The 13,989-nt window shown below is 39.6% G+C and overlaps 2 long non-coding RNA genes across 2 annotated transcripts in view; one reads left to right on the forward strand and one right to left on the reverse strand.

The window, feature by feature from the left end:
- Positions 1 to 1,478: 1,478 nt before the first annotated feature.
- Positions 1,479 to 13,989, forward strand: part of LOC105875390 (uncharacterized) — a 45,809-nt gene continuing 33,298 nt past the window's right edge. Inside the window, exon 1 of the long non-coding RNA XR_012914524.1 lies at positions 1,479 to 1,553. This is a non-coding gene — a long non-coding RNA (uncharacterized LOC105875390). The remainder of the gene's footprint in view (positions 1,554 to 13,989) is intronic.
- Positions 3,305 to 6,515, reverse strand: LOC142863878 (uncharacterized). Its single transcript, XR_012914523.1, has 3 exons — positions 6,428 to 6,515; positions 4,493 to 4,563; positions 3,305 to 3,466 (listed from the first exon to the last, which is right to left on the reverse strand). It is a non-coding gene; the product is annotated as an uncharacterized LOC142863878 (long non-coding RNA).

A 13,989-nucleotide genomic window follows, 5' to 3' on the forward strand; every position in this document is an offset into this window, starting at 1 on the left:
ATGTTAGACTCAATTTTTAAAGAACATACAGAATTATAAATTATGAAAAAAATAAGGATATGTTCTTGTTCTTGAAGTTAATAAAATGCAATCCCTGGTGGGGGTAGGGAGGAGAGGGAATAAAATAGTCATCTCTCCGACATATTTTATAGGAATATAGGTGCTTAGATCCGTGAGTGACTTTAGAACACTTCTGGTCTACCTATTCATCAAATTATGAAGTTTCAAAAATACCAATCTCTGAAAAGGATCTTTTCATTTAGAATCCACTGACAAAGAATTCTCCAACTCCCAAGGCTCCCTTTTTGGAACAATTCTTATTTTCAGAAAGCTCTCTCAATATAGTGAATAAGAATTTGCCTCTTTCTAATTAGCCAAAGTGTAAATAACCAAATAAAAATAAACTTCCTTAAGAGTGAATTCTAAGAGCGGTGTTGCTTACCTGGTTTTATCTGTTCCAGTCATTGTAACTTTGAATTTAATATTTAGACGAAGTTCCCTCAGCCCAGGCACCTTTACATACGGTACATGTCATAGAGGGTTTTTAACTCAGGACTTTGAGAAAACAACTTGCAAAGTTTTAAGAATAATTAAATCCACACTTTATAATGAAAGCTGGAAATAGTTTGCTAAACATAATTACACATTTATACACAGTGAATTATTGAGGATAAACGGAGCGTTTTAATACCAGTCTTCACTGATTCATTCAAAGTCTGTGCTGAGCGCCTGCCACGCGCGGGCCGCGGTCTGCAGCTCCCGCCTCGCCTCCGCCGCCGCGAGAGGCGGCCGCACGGCGCTGGGCCTGGCGCCGAGTGAAAGGGCCGCGGCGGCGCGAAGCAGGGGCGCCTGAGCACGGCCAGTGGGACGATAAGAGGGGTTTAGATGCCACGGGAATCCGGAGTGTGGCAGAGAGCGCGGGGAGCGAAGGCTAGAGAGTTAAGACTGGGCCAGTAATCGCGTTGAAAATGTTCGCTCAGGAAGTGGCGGGAGAAGACGTTTAAGGACAGGCAGCGGCCGAGCACGTTAGGCCACTTAGGGTGTCGATTTCATGGTAAGGAGTTGGAAAATCATTCAAGGTTTTAAAATGTGGAATAAGCTTGCTGACATTTCAAACTGGTTTTGTGAGTAGACTGGCGGGGCGAGAGCAAGCCTAGCGGGCGGGAGGCGGGGCGCCGGGCGGGAGGCGGGGCGCCGGGCGGGAGGCGGGGCGCCGGGCGGGAGGCGGGGCGCCGGGCGGGAGGCGGGGCGCCGGGCGGGAGGCGGGGCGCCGGGCGGGAGGCGGGGCGCCGGGCGGGAGGCGGGGCGCCGGGCGGGAGGCGGGGCGCCGGGCGGGAGGCGGGGCGCCGGGCGGGAGGCGGGGCGCCGGGCGGGAGGCGGGGCGCCGGGCGGGAGGCGGGGCGCCGGGCGGGAGGCGGGGCGCCATGGGGGCGCAGGCGCGTGGGCGGGCGCGGGCGGGAAGGAGGGGTCTCAGACGTTCTGGAGGAAGAACTGTCTGAACTTGTTGATGCGGTGGATACGGAAACTGAGAGGAAGAAAGGGAACAAATTTAGGTGAGAGATTCGATTTCAAGATAAGGCTGGGCAAAAATCTAAATAAATAAAAATGATGAGATGAAGGGAGAGAGTGTGAACTGAGACACCAGAGGGCCCAAGAGGATTGACTGAAGAACAAAAACATTTAAGAGAAAGACTGTGAAAAAGGAACTTGCGGGAAGAAAATCAGAATAATATGATATCGCAGACACCGAGGAATGAGGGTTTTCTTTTTCATTTTTGTAGAGATGTGGGTCACACTATGTTGCCCAGGCTAGTCTTGAACTCCTGGCCTCAAGTAATCCTCCTGCCTCAGCCTCCTGGTCACCACTGTGCCCTAAGGGATGGGTCTACCAAAAAGGAAAGAGTGGCCAATCGAGTGTAAAAAGGTGGGAAGAGATTAACAGAGCAAAGGACTGAAAAATGCTGTCAGGTTTGTTAACAAGGTCATCGATGACCTTGGTGAGAGGGGGTTCAGTGGCGCAGGGAGGACAGGAACGAGAGGGAGGACAGCAAGAGGGACTGAAGCCCAGGACACATGGAGGGCTACTGCCACAGAGCTATTTGTAATTTGTTCGTCCTTTCTTCCTTGCACTGTTTCTTTCTTCCTTGTCTTTTTTGAAAGCTGCTGATAGAAAGGTAGAATAGAGTCAGAGGCAGGGCTCTTGCCGTGGCCCACTCCGGGCCACCAGCGTGTCTCCAGGGCCATCATCACAGTAGTCTGCACTGCCAGTGACACACCTGAGGTTGGCCATGGACAGCAGTTGAAGACACAGGAGAAAGAGGGAAAATCATGAGAATTTCAGGTTCCTGAGAAAGAAGGAGGAGCTAGAATTCAGAATGTGGGGACTGGGATAGCCATTGGAGAAGTGGAACTATAAGAAGTTACTGTTCCCTTGTAACGAAAGGGTAGGAAAAGTATAGGCGCAGATTCAAGTACATCTGCAGATTTGAAGATAGGAACTTGCGGGGGCATGGTCTGATGGACTTTGTTTTCTGTGTGGGTCTCTACTGTTAGTGAGGAGGACCAGGCAGCAAGGAAGTTAAATATAACTATAGGAAGGAACAAGATGGAAGGGGCATAGGTTAATTCATTAATTAGGACTCTTTTGATTGCAGATATAGACTCAAAGTAGGTTAAGCAAAAGGGAAAGTTTATTATAGGGATAAGTTTGTGTGTACAGTGAGATTCTAGATGACCTTAAATGCAAGACTAAACATGGACTTTATTTTGTTTGGTAATAGTAAATTCTTATAGGTTATCATATATATATTTTTAATAACTTAAATAGAATTGTTTGGCAAAAGCAGAGCAGTCTTAGAATGCAACACTCCAGAAGCACAGTGAAGGCGAAGTGATTCCCAGATGCACTAGAGTTTAGGGGCTTCTAACAGCTCCTGAGACGTGACCGAGCATGCTCAAACAATTCTTGGCTCTGAAGCTGGACAGACACGCACTTGAGATCAGGCTCTTATTAGCTGTGTGATATTAGGCATGTTAACTAAGCCTCAGAGTCTCAATTTCCTTTTTTTCTAAAATGGAACTCTCAAAATTAGAAAAAAATGCATGTATGCAAAAGCTTTCTGTTCCAGTTTATCTGATCTTTCTTCATCTTCTTGCACTGTCACTCAGAAAATATTTCCTAAACTCTTTTTATGTACACATTCTGTCAGACTGCATTCCTTCCTCGTTTCACATTTCAACTCAGATCTCACAAGTTTTCTCTATTAACCTTATCCATTCTTCACATGTCAACAAGTCTCTGCAAATCCTTCTTCTCTTCACTTTTGCTGTTCCTATGTTCCTGTATTTCAGTTGTTCACACATCATATTAGTGGCTGGTCCCAGCTATGTGACTGATTCTGAAGAGGTTCTCTGGTCTAAGCCACTCAGTTGGGGGACATCGAAAAAGGAGAAAATATAAATATATCTATAAAAATACATATAAATAATATTATTTATATATCTGACTTATCTACTTCCACTAGACTGTAAGTTCCCTGCAGTGTTTGTTCAAATATTATTTGATAATCTGTGTGTGCAAGTTGTTGTTTATATGTTGTTTAGTACTCTAAGTCAAATGTTGACAGATTTATTAAATTACAGAATACAAATAGAGTATCTCATAAAAGTATCAATAATTAAATTGCAGAAAATATTTAGGGACAGAATTATGCACAAGATGTATTATGCATAGAATGAAAAGACCACAAAAAATTTGAGTTTTATGAAGTTCTCTGGTTTTCCAGTCCCTTCTGAAATGTCCCAGTGATTGGAGCTCTTCTGTGCCCCTGCCCAGCACCTGGTGCCCTGCCACCTAAATTCTAAGATTTCTGGGATCAAATATCCACCCACATGTCTGCACTTCTGTGCTTCTATTGATTCACAGTTGCCATGAGCCACTACTTTGCTGGAATATCACAGAACATTCCCTGTGCCCTCATAATGCCGTCCACATTGAAACAAAGAGGTGAATTCACAAATATTTAACCCAGTTTTGGATAAAAAGGTCAGATTGACCACCCGAATTTATTACCTTTTTGAACCAAACACTGGTAAAATTATAGTAAAGGAAAATGAAGGCTTAACACATTGACTACCACACTAGAAAAAAACTTTTTCCCTGGGGCTATGGTGTTTTATTAAAACAAAATTATCCTTTCTAACTTGTTATTTTTTATTGTTTTCGGAGCATGAGTTAAATGCAATACAATCCACGTTTTTAGAATTAAATTGTCAATATTAATTGTAACAATAAGAACATCAACAAGTAAGATTTTTCAGGAACCAACTGCAAGGTTTTGCTTCATGAGGCCCTGGGCTCAAAACTAGTGTGGGTTAAATACAACTCACATGGCAGTTAATGTGTTAAACATGAAGGAAAATGACAAAGTATTTCAAGGTTATTTTGGAAGGTAGAAAGCAGATGAAGGAATAGAAGTTAAAATTCTCATACCTCTAAAATGAGAAGAGAAAAGACAGCCTTTGAAATTTCATCAGACAAAATGAGAAAATATAATCCACAGTCTGAGGACAAAGAATTTGCAAAATTACTACTGGTTCAAAAAGAAGTATCTGCAATCCTGCATTCAACAGTATTTATCATTAAATAATACATCTCAATTGACAGTTAAATACATCAAAATATAGAGTGACATATGAAACCCTCTCACATTTATAATTGAGAACATATAAGAAATATTTTAGGTAATTCCCAAAAGGATAAATTCTATTTTTTTAAAAAAAAGTATAGGTCTTTAGGATAAGGATTTGATTAAAATTTCCTATTGATTAACACATTTATTTTGTTTATTAGTTAAATCTAATAATATTTTTAGTTAAATTATACCCTTCAGAGTAGAGTACAAGGAGTCAATTACTGGTAAAAATAACAATCAACCTCAAATATTCCATAGAACTGCAAATTTTGGCAAAAAAAGAGTTCCTGTGAAAGAAAGAATGACCTAAATTGATATAATATAGACCTGATTTAAATTGTAGATGAATTCACCAAGATTCAAATCAACAATAATCATTTTTTCTCATGTTGGTGGTATGATATGTGAAAACATTCCACTGATCTAAAAATAAAATAATAACAAAACAAAACAAAAATAAAAAGATTATTGTGTGCTTCCTGTAAAATGCATATTTGGCAAGGATTTCTATAAATAATCTGCCTTAAGTTTTAAGTAAATAATGTTTCCACTTCATAAATGCTAGATTATGGTTATCTCTATTTTTGATCTATTAACTCCTTATCAAGAATTTTATTAATTTAATGAACTATTATAAAAATTCCTATACTGCTTTATTTGTCTTTTTCCATTGATTTTTCTTTAAATATTTTATATTTATCTTAATATTACATATCAATTTGCTTATCTTTTTTATTTTTCAATAAGTTCTTGGTGAAACTAATGTGCACTTTTACAATCTAAGGTTATTTAGAACAAGTTTAGGTCTCCATAATGATTTTGCTTCCAAAGTTTTCTCCTGATAATTATTTAAGAGAAAGGATACATCTCATTGATAGAATCTAATTCTTAGAGTGTTTATAAATGCATTAGTGATTAATTGAATTTGATATGTATTATGCCAGAAATAGAGTCAAGTTTCCTGTAGTATTTAAATAAAATCTTAAAGTGATATGAAAATAAATGAATTTTTAAAAAAAATATTTTCACATATTTAAATATTTTTATTATCCTAATAGGAAATCAGTAATTCTTTCTGTTCATATATAATATCTGTATTTAAACACATGTCTTTATTTTATGATGTAGTATGCTACCTACATAAAATTTAGAAAAATCCGAAGCAAATTACATTTTAGTGAGATCTTGTTTGCCAGAACACACAAAATTCTTGCCCTTTAAAAAAATAAGTAATTTGCGTGTAGCTGTGCTTAGGCATAACATGAAGAAATAAAGAAGTTTCATCAAATCAAGATTAACAATGCTTCAGATAAACCTTGTAACAATCAAATCTGGAGTCAGTACAACTAATAAACTGTTGGAACAAATAATTTGGTAATGCATAATTTTTGAAATAAAGAATTCCAAAATGTCTGACTTTATAATATATCCTTATCTAAACATATACATACATATACATACATAAAACACATAAAATGAAAGAATATACTTTAAAACTATTATCTCCTATTGCCCAATTTAGAAAATTTGTTTATATAGGGGGAGGTGACTGTAAATTTTTGTTTTAAGTATAAAAAGCTGGGCATAAGAATATGTGTTTACTAGTTTGTTTTTTTCTTAGAAGAAACCCTGCCAACACTCCCAGCAGTCCTGTAGAAATCACCATCCACTAGTCATTTATATCAAGCCAACATTCTTGTTTTATCAACTATTTTATAGAATCTCATACTTACAAATATATCCTGTAGAGCAGTCCACCATGCTCAATTTTATCTCCTCTTTATTATGATCCTTTTGAATCAGGTTCTGAAATTTCACCAGACACTCAGCATTTTATTTTTCCCAGCATGAAAGGATTTTGCTGTCTCTGTAATTACCTTCTATGGCACTCTGGCCTCAGTACGAATGTTCCGTTTTTACACACAAGTATCTATGCAAAGAGAGGTTTTGTTGAATATGGAAAGTAGTGCTGTGGGATTCCAATGCATTGCTGATAAAGAGGTTTTATCAGACGTTAGCAGACCAGCTGAAGTGATCAGATAATTGGAAGCAGCAGCTCCATGAAATCTTCAATGTAATAGTCAAACCCTCTTCCCAAAATAATTCATTTTCTAGTTTTAAAAAATGTATAGCCTAAAGTAAAATCCCTTTTTAAAAAGACAGAGAATTGAGTACAGACAAGTAGGCTACCACTGCACACACATGTCATCAAATTGTTGAGAACCATTAAAATCGATTTGTTTGGAATAGTCAAATTACTAGGGATTTATCACAATGGAAGGATCTAAAAAGGACTCTTTCATAGTCAAACCTTTCTAGTTTCTTCAACTGGTCCTCTAGGGCAGTTTTGAACTCTCCATCATTTTCCAGTTTGTTAATATGCTTGTTAAAATTTAGATTGAATACAATGCTTAAAATGAGGTCTAATGAATACAGAATAAGATGAGATTATTAGTGTCCTTTTCCTGGATATAATCCAACTGTGTGTGAGAGAGAGAGACAGAGACAGAGACAGAGTGGTGGGAGTTGAGGAATGCTGTAATAAAATAGCAAAAAAGAAGATCAGAATGCAGTTGATGGAGTGCTTAAAATATTGAGGAGTCCAATAAGGTAGAAGATTATCTTTACTTGCATTTAATGATTTTGAGGTCCAAACCCAAAGAGATTGAATTTATCAAACCCAAAAGATGAGTTTGGGACTAGAATAGGCAGACAGACTTCCGAATGTCAGAAGCCGAGCAGATGCAGCAATGACACGAGGCGCAGGGTTTGCCTTAGTTGGGAAGGATTCAGGTTTGCTGATAGCACCCACTTTCCCTGGTTGCTAGTGGTTCCGGTTTCCTTCCCTACCTCAGGACATTTGGAATGCCACATCTCTCCAGGAAATCTTCAGTGTCATAGTCAAATCTTTTCTTCCCCGAAAAATTCATTTTCTGGGATTCAAGAATGTTTCCTCTTTCTCATGGTTTTGATGCAGGGAGCTGGCAGGAAGATTCTGCAAGGACTGCCCCATAAGGTACTTTTACCCTCTTACTCTCTAAGAGTGCCCCTTTCAAACCCTGCTTAGCGGGGTCAGACATAAGCATCTTCCTACATGGTAAAAATTGGGCATCAACAGAGACTGAGAAATGAAGAAGTTGTGGAATGGACAGTAACAGAATGAGTAGGCAGAAGATGGTCCTGGAGGAATTCCAGAACAAAGTGTAGGTCCTTGTGGCAGGTTTCTAAGCATGTTTAGTTCCCTGAAGAAGGGAAGGGCAAGTTCAATCAATGGAGTGAGAGCAATGTAGTCCTTGGAACATAGGTGAATCAGAATGATTCAGAGCTGTCGGGCAGGTAACGGGATCGTAGTGCTTTCATTGATGCAGCTTAGGAATGCCCTTTCCTTTGAAAGGCTGAGTCTTTCCAACTAACTGCAACCTGCCTACTATAGAGCACTCTTAATCTATTCTTATTTTAGCCAAATTAAGTCCAAAGTAACACAAGTTCAAATAGGTACAATTAAAGAATATTTAGTAGTTTGTATGTTTGAAACCCAGAATGCACTTCACAACAGAATAATGAAATATTAGAAATTATAAATATTAGGATTTGCCATTTATATCTTCTGCAAAAAAGGGAGAAATATAGCTACTTGGTTAATGCCAGTGGTGGTGGTTTAACAAATAACCATAGGCCGATTATCACGGTGCATCCTGTTTATATTATACAGTTTTTGCCATTTGTTCATAGGATGTCACTTTTCAATATATTCTAGGAACAGGACGAATTCTTAGACACTGGTGGATTCTTCAGGGAAGTGTATCCAGCAGGGAGAAGTTCGGGCAGTGTCTGGAGGGAGACGGGCGCCTGCTCCTGCTTGAACCCTGCACCGGCCCCTGCGGCCTCCCAGCCGTCCTGTCTGCCTGTGCTGCCTCCCGCGCCTCTCTCCGCGCAGCGCCCGGCTCGGGTGTGGCCTAAAACTCTGCAACCAGACACTTGACCCATCCTGGTCTTGTCCCCTCTGACTTCCTGCCAACCAGAAACAACCTAACTTTGGCTTCTGGTTTGTGTGAGCCCAAAACATAGTGACGATATAAATTAGAAACAGATTACTGAGTACCTGACCCTGTTGCCAGCACAAAATGAACTTAAGTAGCTGTTGAAGTTAGCATTTTTGCCTGCATTTATTCAAATGACTGGCTTTAAAGATACCTTTAGTTATCATCGTGGTCCTGCCATTCTAGAGAGTTTAGTCACTAACTCCCATTCTTCTTTTCCTCTTGGCAGCTGCCCTAAATCCATTCTCTTGGCCCTCCCTGGAAGTCAGTAATGCTCTCTGGTTTTGGATCTCCAGCTTGTAATTGAAAACAATATTGGTCCTTCTTGGCTTCTCTTTTCTCCTGAACACTTGGTGGATCATCGTGTCCTTCCTGGCCAGCTTCCAGGGCATCAGTTAGAATGTTGTTTCCTCCAATGTAATTAAGGCAATGTTAACATAGCTAAAAAATGATATTCTTTTCCTGGAAGTGAAGGAAGCTGTCTGCAGTGGCTTAATGTGAACTGAGGGCGTCTACTTGCATTTTTGCATATCCACGCTGTTTAATCTGTGGAATTCTCCGAGGACTGGGTTGAGGGTGCCTCCCTTTGAAGAAGATTTGCATTTGGCTCTGTCAGGCAGCCCAGGTATTTCCAATCCAGGACTGATGTGCTATTTACTTGGCTTGGGCTTCCTGGACAACACAGGTAGGATAAATTTAAATTACAGACCTGGTATTACACTGAAATAGATATGTGTCCTTGTCATCAGTCTTTGCAGGTGACTAGTTTTTTCTGTCTACTCTTTCACAGAAGGTGTAGCAGTCTGCGAGTCCCTGGCTCAATGTAGGGACAGCCTTCAATTTCATTTTCTGCCTTTCAAAGGACTCTTAAAAGCCAGATCTCTAGGTAACTGAGATTAGCAACTGCTGAACTCACCTATACTTTAAATGCTAGTTTATGATTTGGGTTTAGGACTTCCTTTTTTTTTCCCCCTTGATTTCCCTTATTTTTTGCAAGCTTGGCTACACACTTAAATGGGAGATGTACCTGTTATATTTTTTTCTAGCATTTCTAAGTGTCTGGTAGAGAGAAGATCTTTCATGCTATGTCCTGAAACATGCATAAAACATACTACATCCTGAAACATACTATGCTCCATATTTTCATTTTGATGAAATAATGTAATATATTCAGTTTTAGACAAAACTGAAAGCAATGAAATATCAAGGAAACTGGAACTTGAGCATTTCCTTGTTGTCACAGATGGAAAGCACCATTGTTTGCTTCTTTAAATGAGGAAGGCCTTGAACACACAGGGGCCCACCAGTGTGTATTTGCAAAGCTTTGGCTAGTCTGTCTCTAATCACCTAATCAACTCCCTGTCCTTGTTTGTAAGGTAAGCCTGTCCCTTTCTGCCATGTGCAAAGTATATAAATTTTCTGCTATAGAAGAGCAGAACAAACATACTTGTGCCACATTTCCTGGTTTTTTTCCCTATCACAGAAATTAAAATGGTTTTTCTGCAGATCACCATTTAAAAACTTATCCACCTAATCTTGAAACAAATCTGTCCCAGGACAGTGGCCAATGATGATAAATACCCCCATCCCACCTAGGCTTGAGTGGTGTCTAATGACTCAGGAAGTGGATGGCTAGGTAGTGACTCAGAGGCTGGGGTAATCGGGAAAGAGAAGGATACCTCCTTCAGCTGATAGGTGGGACCTAAAACAATTTAGAGCTCAGGATTATCCTGCATGCTTTCTCCCTCCTTTTCTAAAGGAATCTCCCACTTTTCTCATTTGTGCTTCACCTACATATGTGGACATAGCATTGAGACTGGTATAGTAGATGTTCAATAAATGCTTTAAGAATGAATGAATGTATTCTCCAACAAGTTCATCCAAAACAAAAACTATCCTTTAGTGTTTGTTTTAGCTAATTTTCACTTGGATAAAAATTGTGGGGTGGAGTTTGGGAAGGATTATATTGTATGAGTTTTCCCATGCCTCATAGTTTCTTAAGAGGTAGTCCTGCCTCTCTGCTGTAACCTTCTTATAATCTCTAATTAGTGTAATGATTAATGAGATATGTGTAGAAATGCCAAACTTTGTAAGTGTAATTTACACAAATATATGTTTTTATGAAACATGCAAATTTGAATAATGGAGTCCTTGTGACTCTGGCAAATAAGGAACTAGAATGAAACACAAAGCAAACGTTTGTCTTTAGGATCCAAAAACAGCATTATGAAACTGGATCTTAAAACCTTTGAAAGGTTTAAAGGACATAATAGTGCAAATAAAATTGGATAAAACAAGTTTAATGTTTTAGGAAAGGCAAAGAATTAAAAAAATTTGCAATCCCAGAAGCTTCAGAAGCCTACTTTGATATACTTTTCCCCCCTCAAGCTTGAATATTTGGGAAGTTGCTTTAAGAACTCTAAAACTCATGTGGAAAATAAATGCTTTTTTTCAGATATAGAAAATGTATACTTGAACCATTATTGCATGAAGAAAAGGTAATTTTGCCCAAAGAAAATTATATCTACTATTCATGAAAAGTAATGACTGCTATAAGAAATATAATCCTGGGTGCCTGGAGCCGTGTAGGGAATTTCGAATGCACAATACCAGGCTAACGGAGATTCTCTGAGTGATGTTTACAGATGAAGCTGAGCAAAGGAATACAAGAAGGATGAATTGTTTGAAAAAGAAAAATTTCAGAAAATTAAAAACAAGCATCCATCTTTCCCAAACACATTTTCAGGTATTACAGAAAATAGTATCTAATACAACATTGAAACTTGTTTAACTCTATTGAAAAATTCCAAATACAGTAATTTAGTAGAAATGGCATTTTGGTTGTTTTTTTCCCCCAGGGTTGGTGAGCACTTACTTATACCATCTTATTGCTTTTCTGTGTGAGTAGGAAGGTAAATATAAATGGGAAATTTATATCAATTGTTTGCTTTCCTTATAATCTTTTCCAAACAGCGTTGTGAAGGCAACTTTTACAAAAAGAGAGTTATTTTTATATTTAAATGTCGGTTGCCTATTTAGGAAGTGGAAGAGCTTATGTTAGAGACTGCTTCTCCAACTCCATTTTAATGTAGATGTTCTATCACAGAAATTTAGAATTTAAAGGAAATTTAGAGAATCTAGTTCAAAGCTTTCATTTAATTGAAAAAGGAAACTGATCTCTTGTGCATTGTACTGAATCACACAATGCCTGGGATACAGCTGAGGCTAGAGCCAGGACCTAACTGCCGAGTTCTGTGTACTTTTTACTATAAACATAAGGGCTCTCATTCCCTCTCTGGTTTACTTCTGGTAAATGGAAGAATCATAAATATCTTACATTCTCATCTCAATTTAGGTAATAGCCTAGAGTCTTTAGACACATGTGTTTATAGATTTACCTCCCTCCATTCTTTCCAGAAAGCCGCATGGCACAGATGCTGTGGTTAAAGGAATTCCCCTCCATTCTTGCTATATTATATTTATTGTAACTAACTAATTCCATATTGAGACTATCATTTCTTCCCTTGAGTGTTATTAACTTGGTTTTTATTCAGTTGCACAAATGGAATGTTATGTTTCTGAATCTATCTGCCTCAAATGATATAATTTGGGCACGATTCTTTAAAGAAACACAATGTATGCTTGCCTACTATCAGAATATAATAAAATATCTGACAGAAAAATATAAATTGAGGGGTGATGATTATTGAAAATGATTTATTTTATTAAAAAATTCCATAAAGATTCCCTTAGTTAATTCTAGCTTAAATTTCTGAAATTTAGTTTATGCCTAGTATTTCAATAACATGATGTAAACAAAATTCATTTGAATTTGATGACAAGTAAAAAGCACCCAAACTTTTCTAAAAAACTCTTGAAGCTCAAAGCGCTAGTTATATTTAATAATATAAACAATAATATACTTATTATTTTATTTTTACTTTCTGCCAAGGCCCAGGGTTGTTTGGTAGGATGAATGATACTATCTGTAGACTGGAAACAGATTTAAATTGCTTAAGTTCAATGCCTAGAAATAGCCTGGAGAATTAAACATGCCTGAGAAAAGGGGGTCAGAAAAGTATTATGGAAACAGTGGTAATTAAGGAGTATTCCGCTTACGTCTGTTTTGGGTCAAGCAGTATCCAGAGGGATGTGAGGCTTTGTTTGTAGGCTGTAGTTTATTGACTCCGGCTGTAGCGTCTGCTGTTGGCAGAGCTGCTGTTAGCCTACAGATGTTTTGGTTCTGTAGAACGAGAAATTAAGTGTTTAGTCTGTCATCCTGGGGAAGGGGAATGGAGCCCTCTCCCGAGGAGAGCTGACCCAAGGGCTGCCCGTAGGTGGACCGCGTGCAAGGTTGTTTGACAGGTACTGAGATTCACAGTGTTCACGCACAGAGCATTTCCCCTGGGAAATTAGTAGTCAATAAAATGTCACTAAAGTAGTCAATAAAAATGAAGCCGAGATTTGGAGGCCATACTTAAATGGGAACTTGGATTAGACGCCCTCCCAGGTAGCAAATGGCGCAGTCCAGTGGAGTAGCTGGGGGCAGCTTGGGCGGGGCTGAGCTGGAACCCTAGCCAAGGCGGGCAGCCTGTGAGTGGCCCTGGGAGTCCAGGGACTGGCGAAAACGCCACTGGGGCTTGCCGCCGAGAGAGGGGGAACGCTTCATGGTTGACGAAGACACCAGACCATTTCTTAAGAGGTGCTTAGAACTTGGGAAAAAGAGAAATTTTTATTGTTCAGAGTGATAATAGAAATAATAATTATCACTTGTACAGAGCATGCAGCGGGCAGCGACCCAGGAACGGCACCGGCCAGCGAGCTGACTTTATGTGCGTGCGGTGTGTCGCGCAGTCGCTCCGGCCCACAGTCTGGCTTCGGTGCTCTGTGTCACTATCTTAAAAGTCTCAATTTTTCAACAAAGGACTCTTTATTTTCATTTTGCACCGAGATTCACAAATTATTCAGGTGGTCTTGTTAGAAGGAGACACAAAAAGCTAAGAGATAGATACCAGAGGCAAATTTTGCGTACATTTTAATTTTGAGTTGTGGAAAATTCTATTCTCTATTGCAGGATTTGGAGGAGGGGCATCTAACTCCGCAGTCCCCAACCGCCGCGCGCAGACGCGCTGGTCGGTGGCCGCAGGAACGGGGCGGCGGGCGGCGGGGGCGGGCGGCGGCGGCGGGCGGCGGGCGCAGCTGCAGCTGCGGGCACGGTCAGGGCCGCTCCGCCCGCCCGGCTCGTCCCGCGCGCT

Source organism: Microcebus murinus, chromosome 23, assembly GCF_040939455.1.
Source record: "Microcebus murinus isolate Inina chromosome 23, M.murinus_Inina_mat1.0, whole genome shotgun sequence".
NCBI classification, from domain to species: domain Eukaryota; kingdom Metazoa; phylum Chordata; class Mammalia; order Primates; family Cheirogaleidae; genus Microcebus; species Microcebus murinus.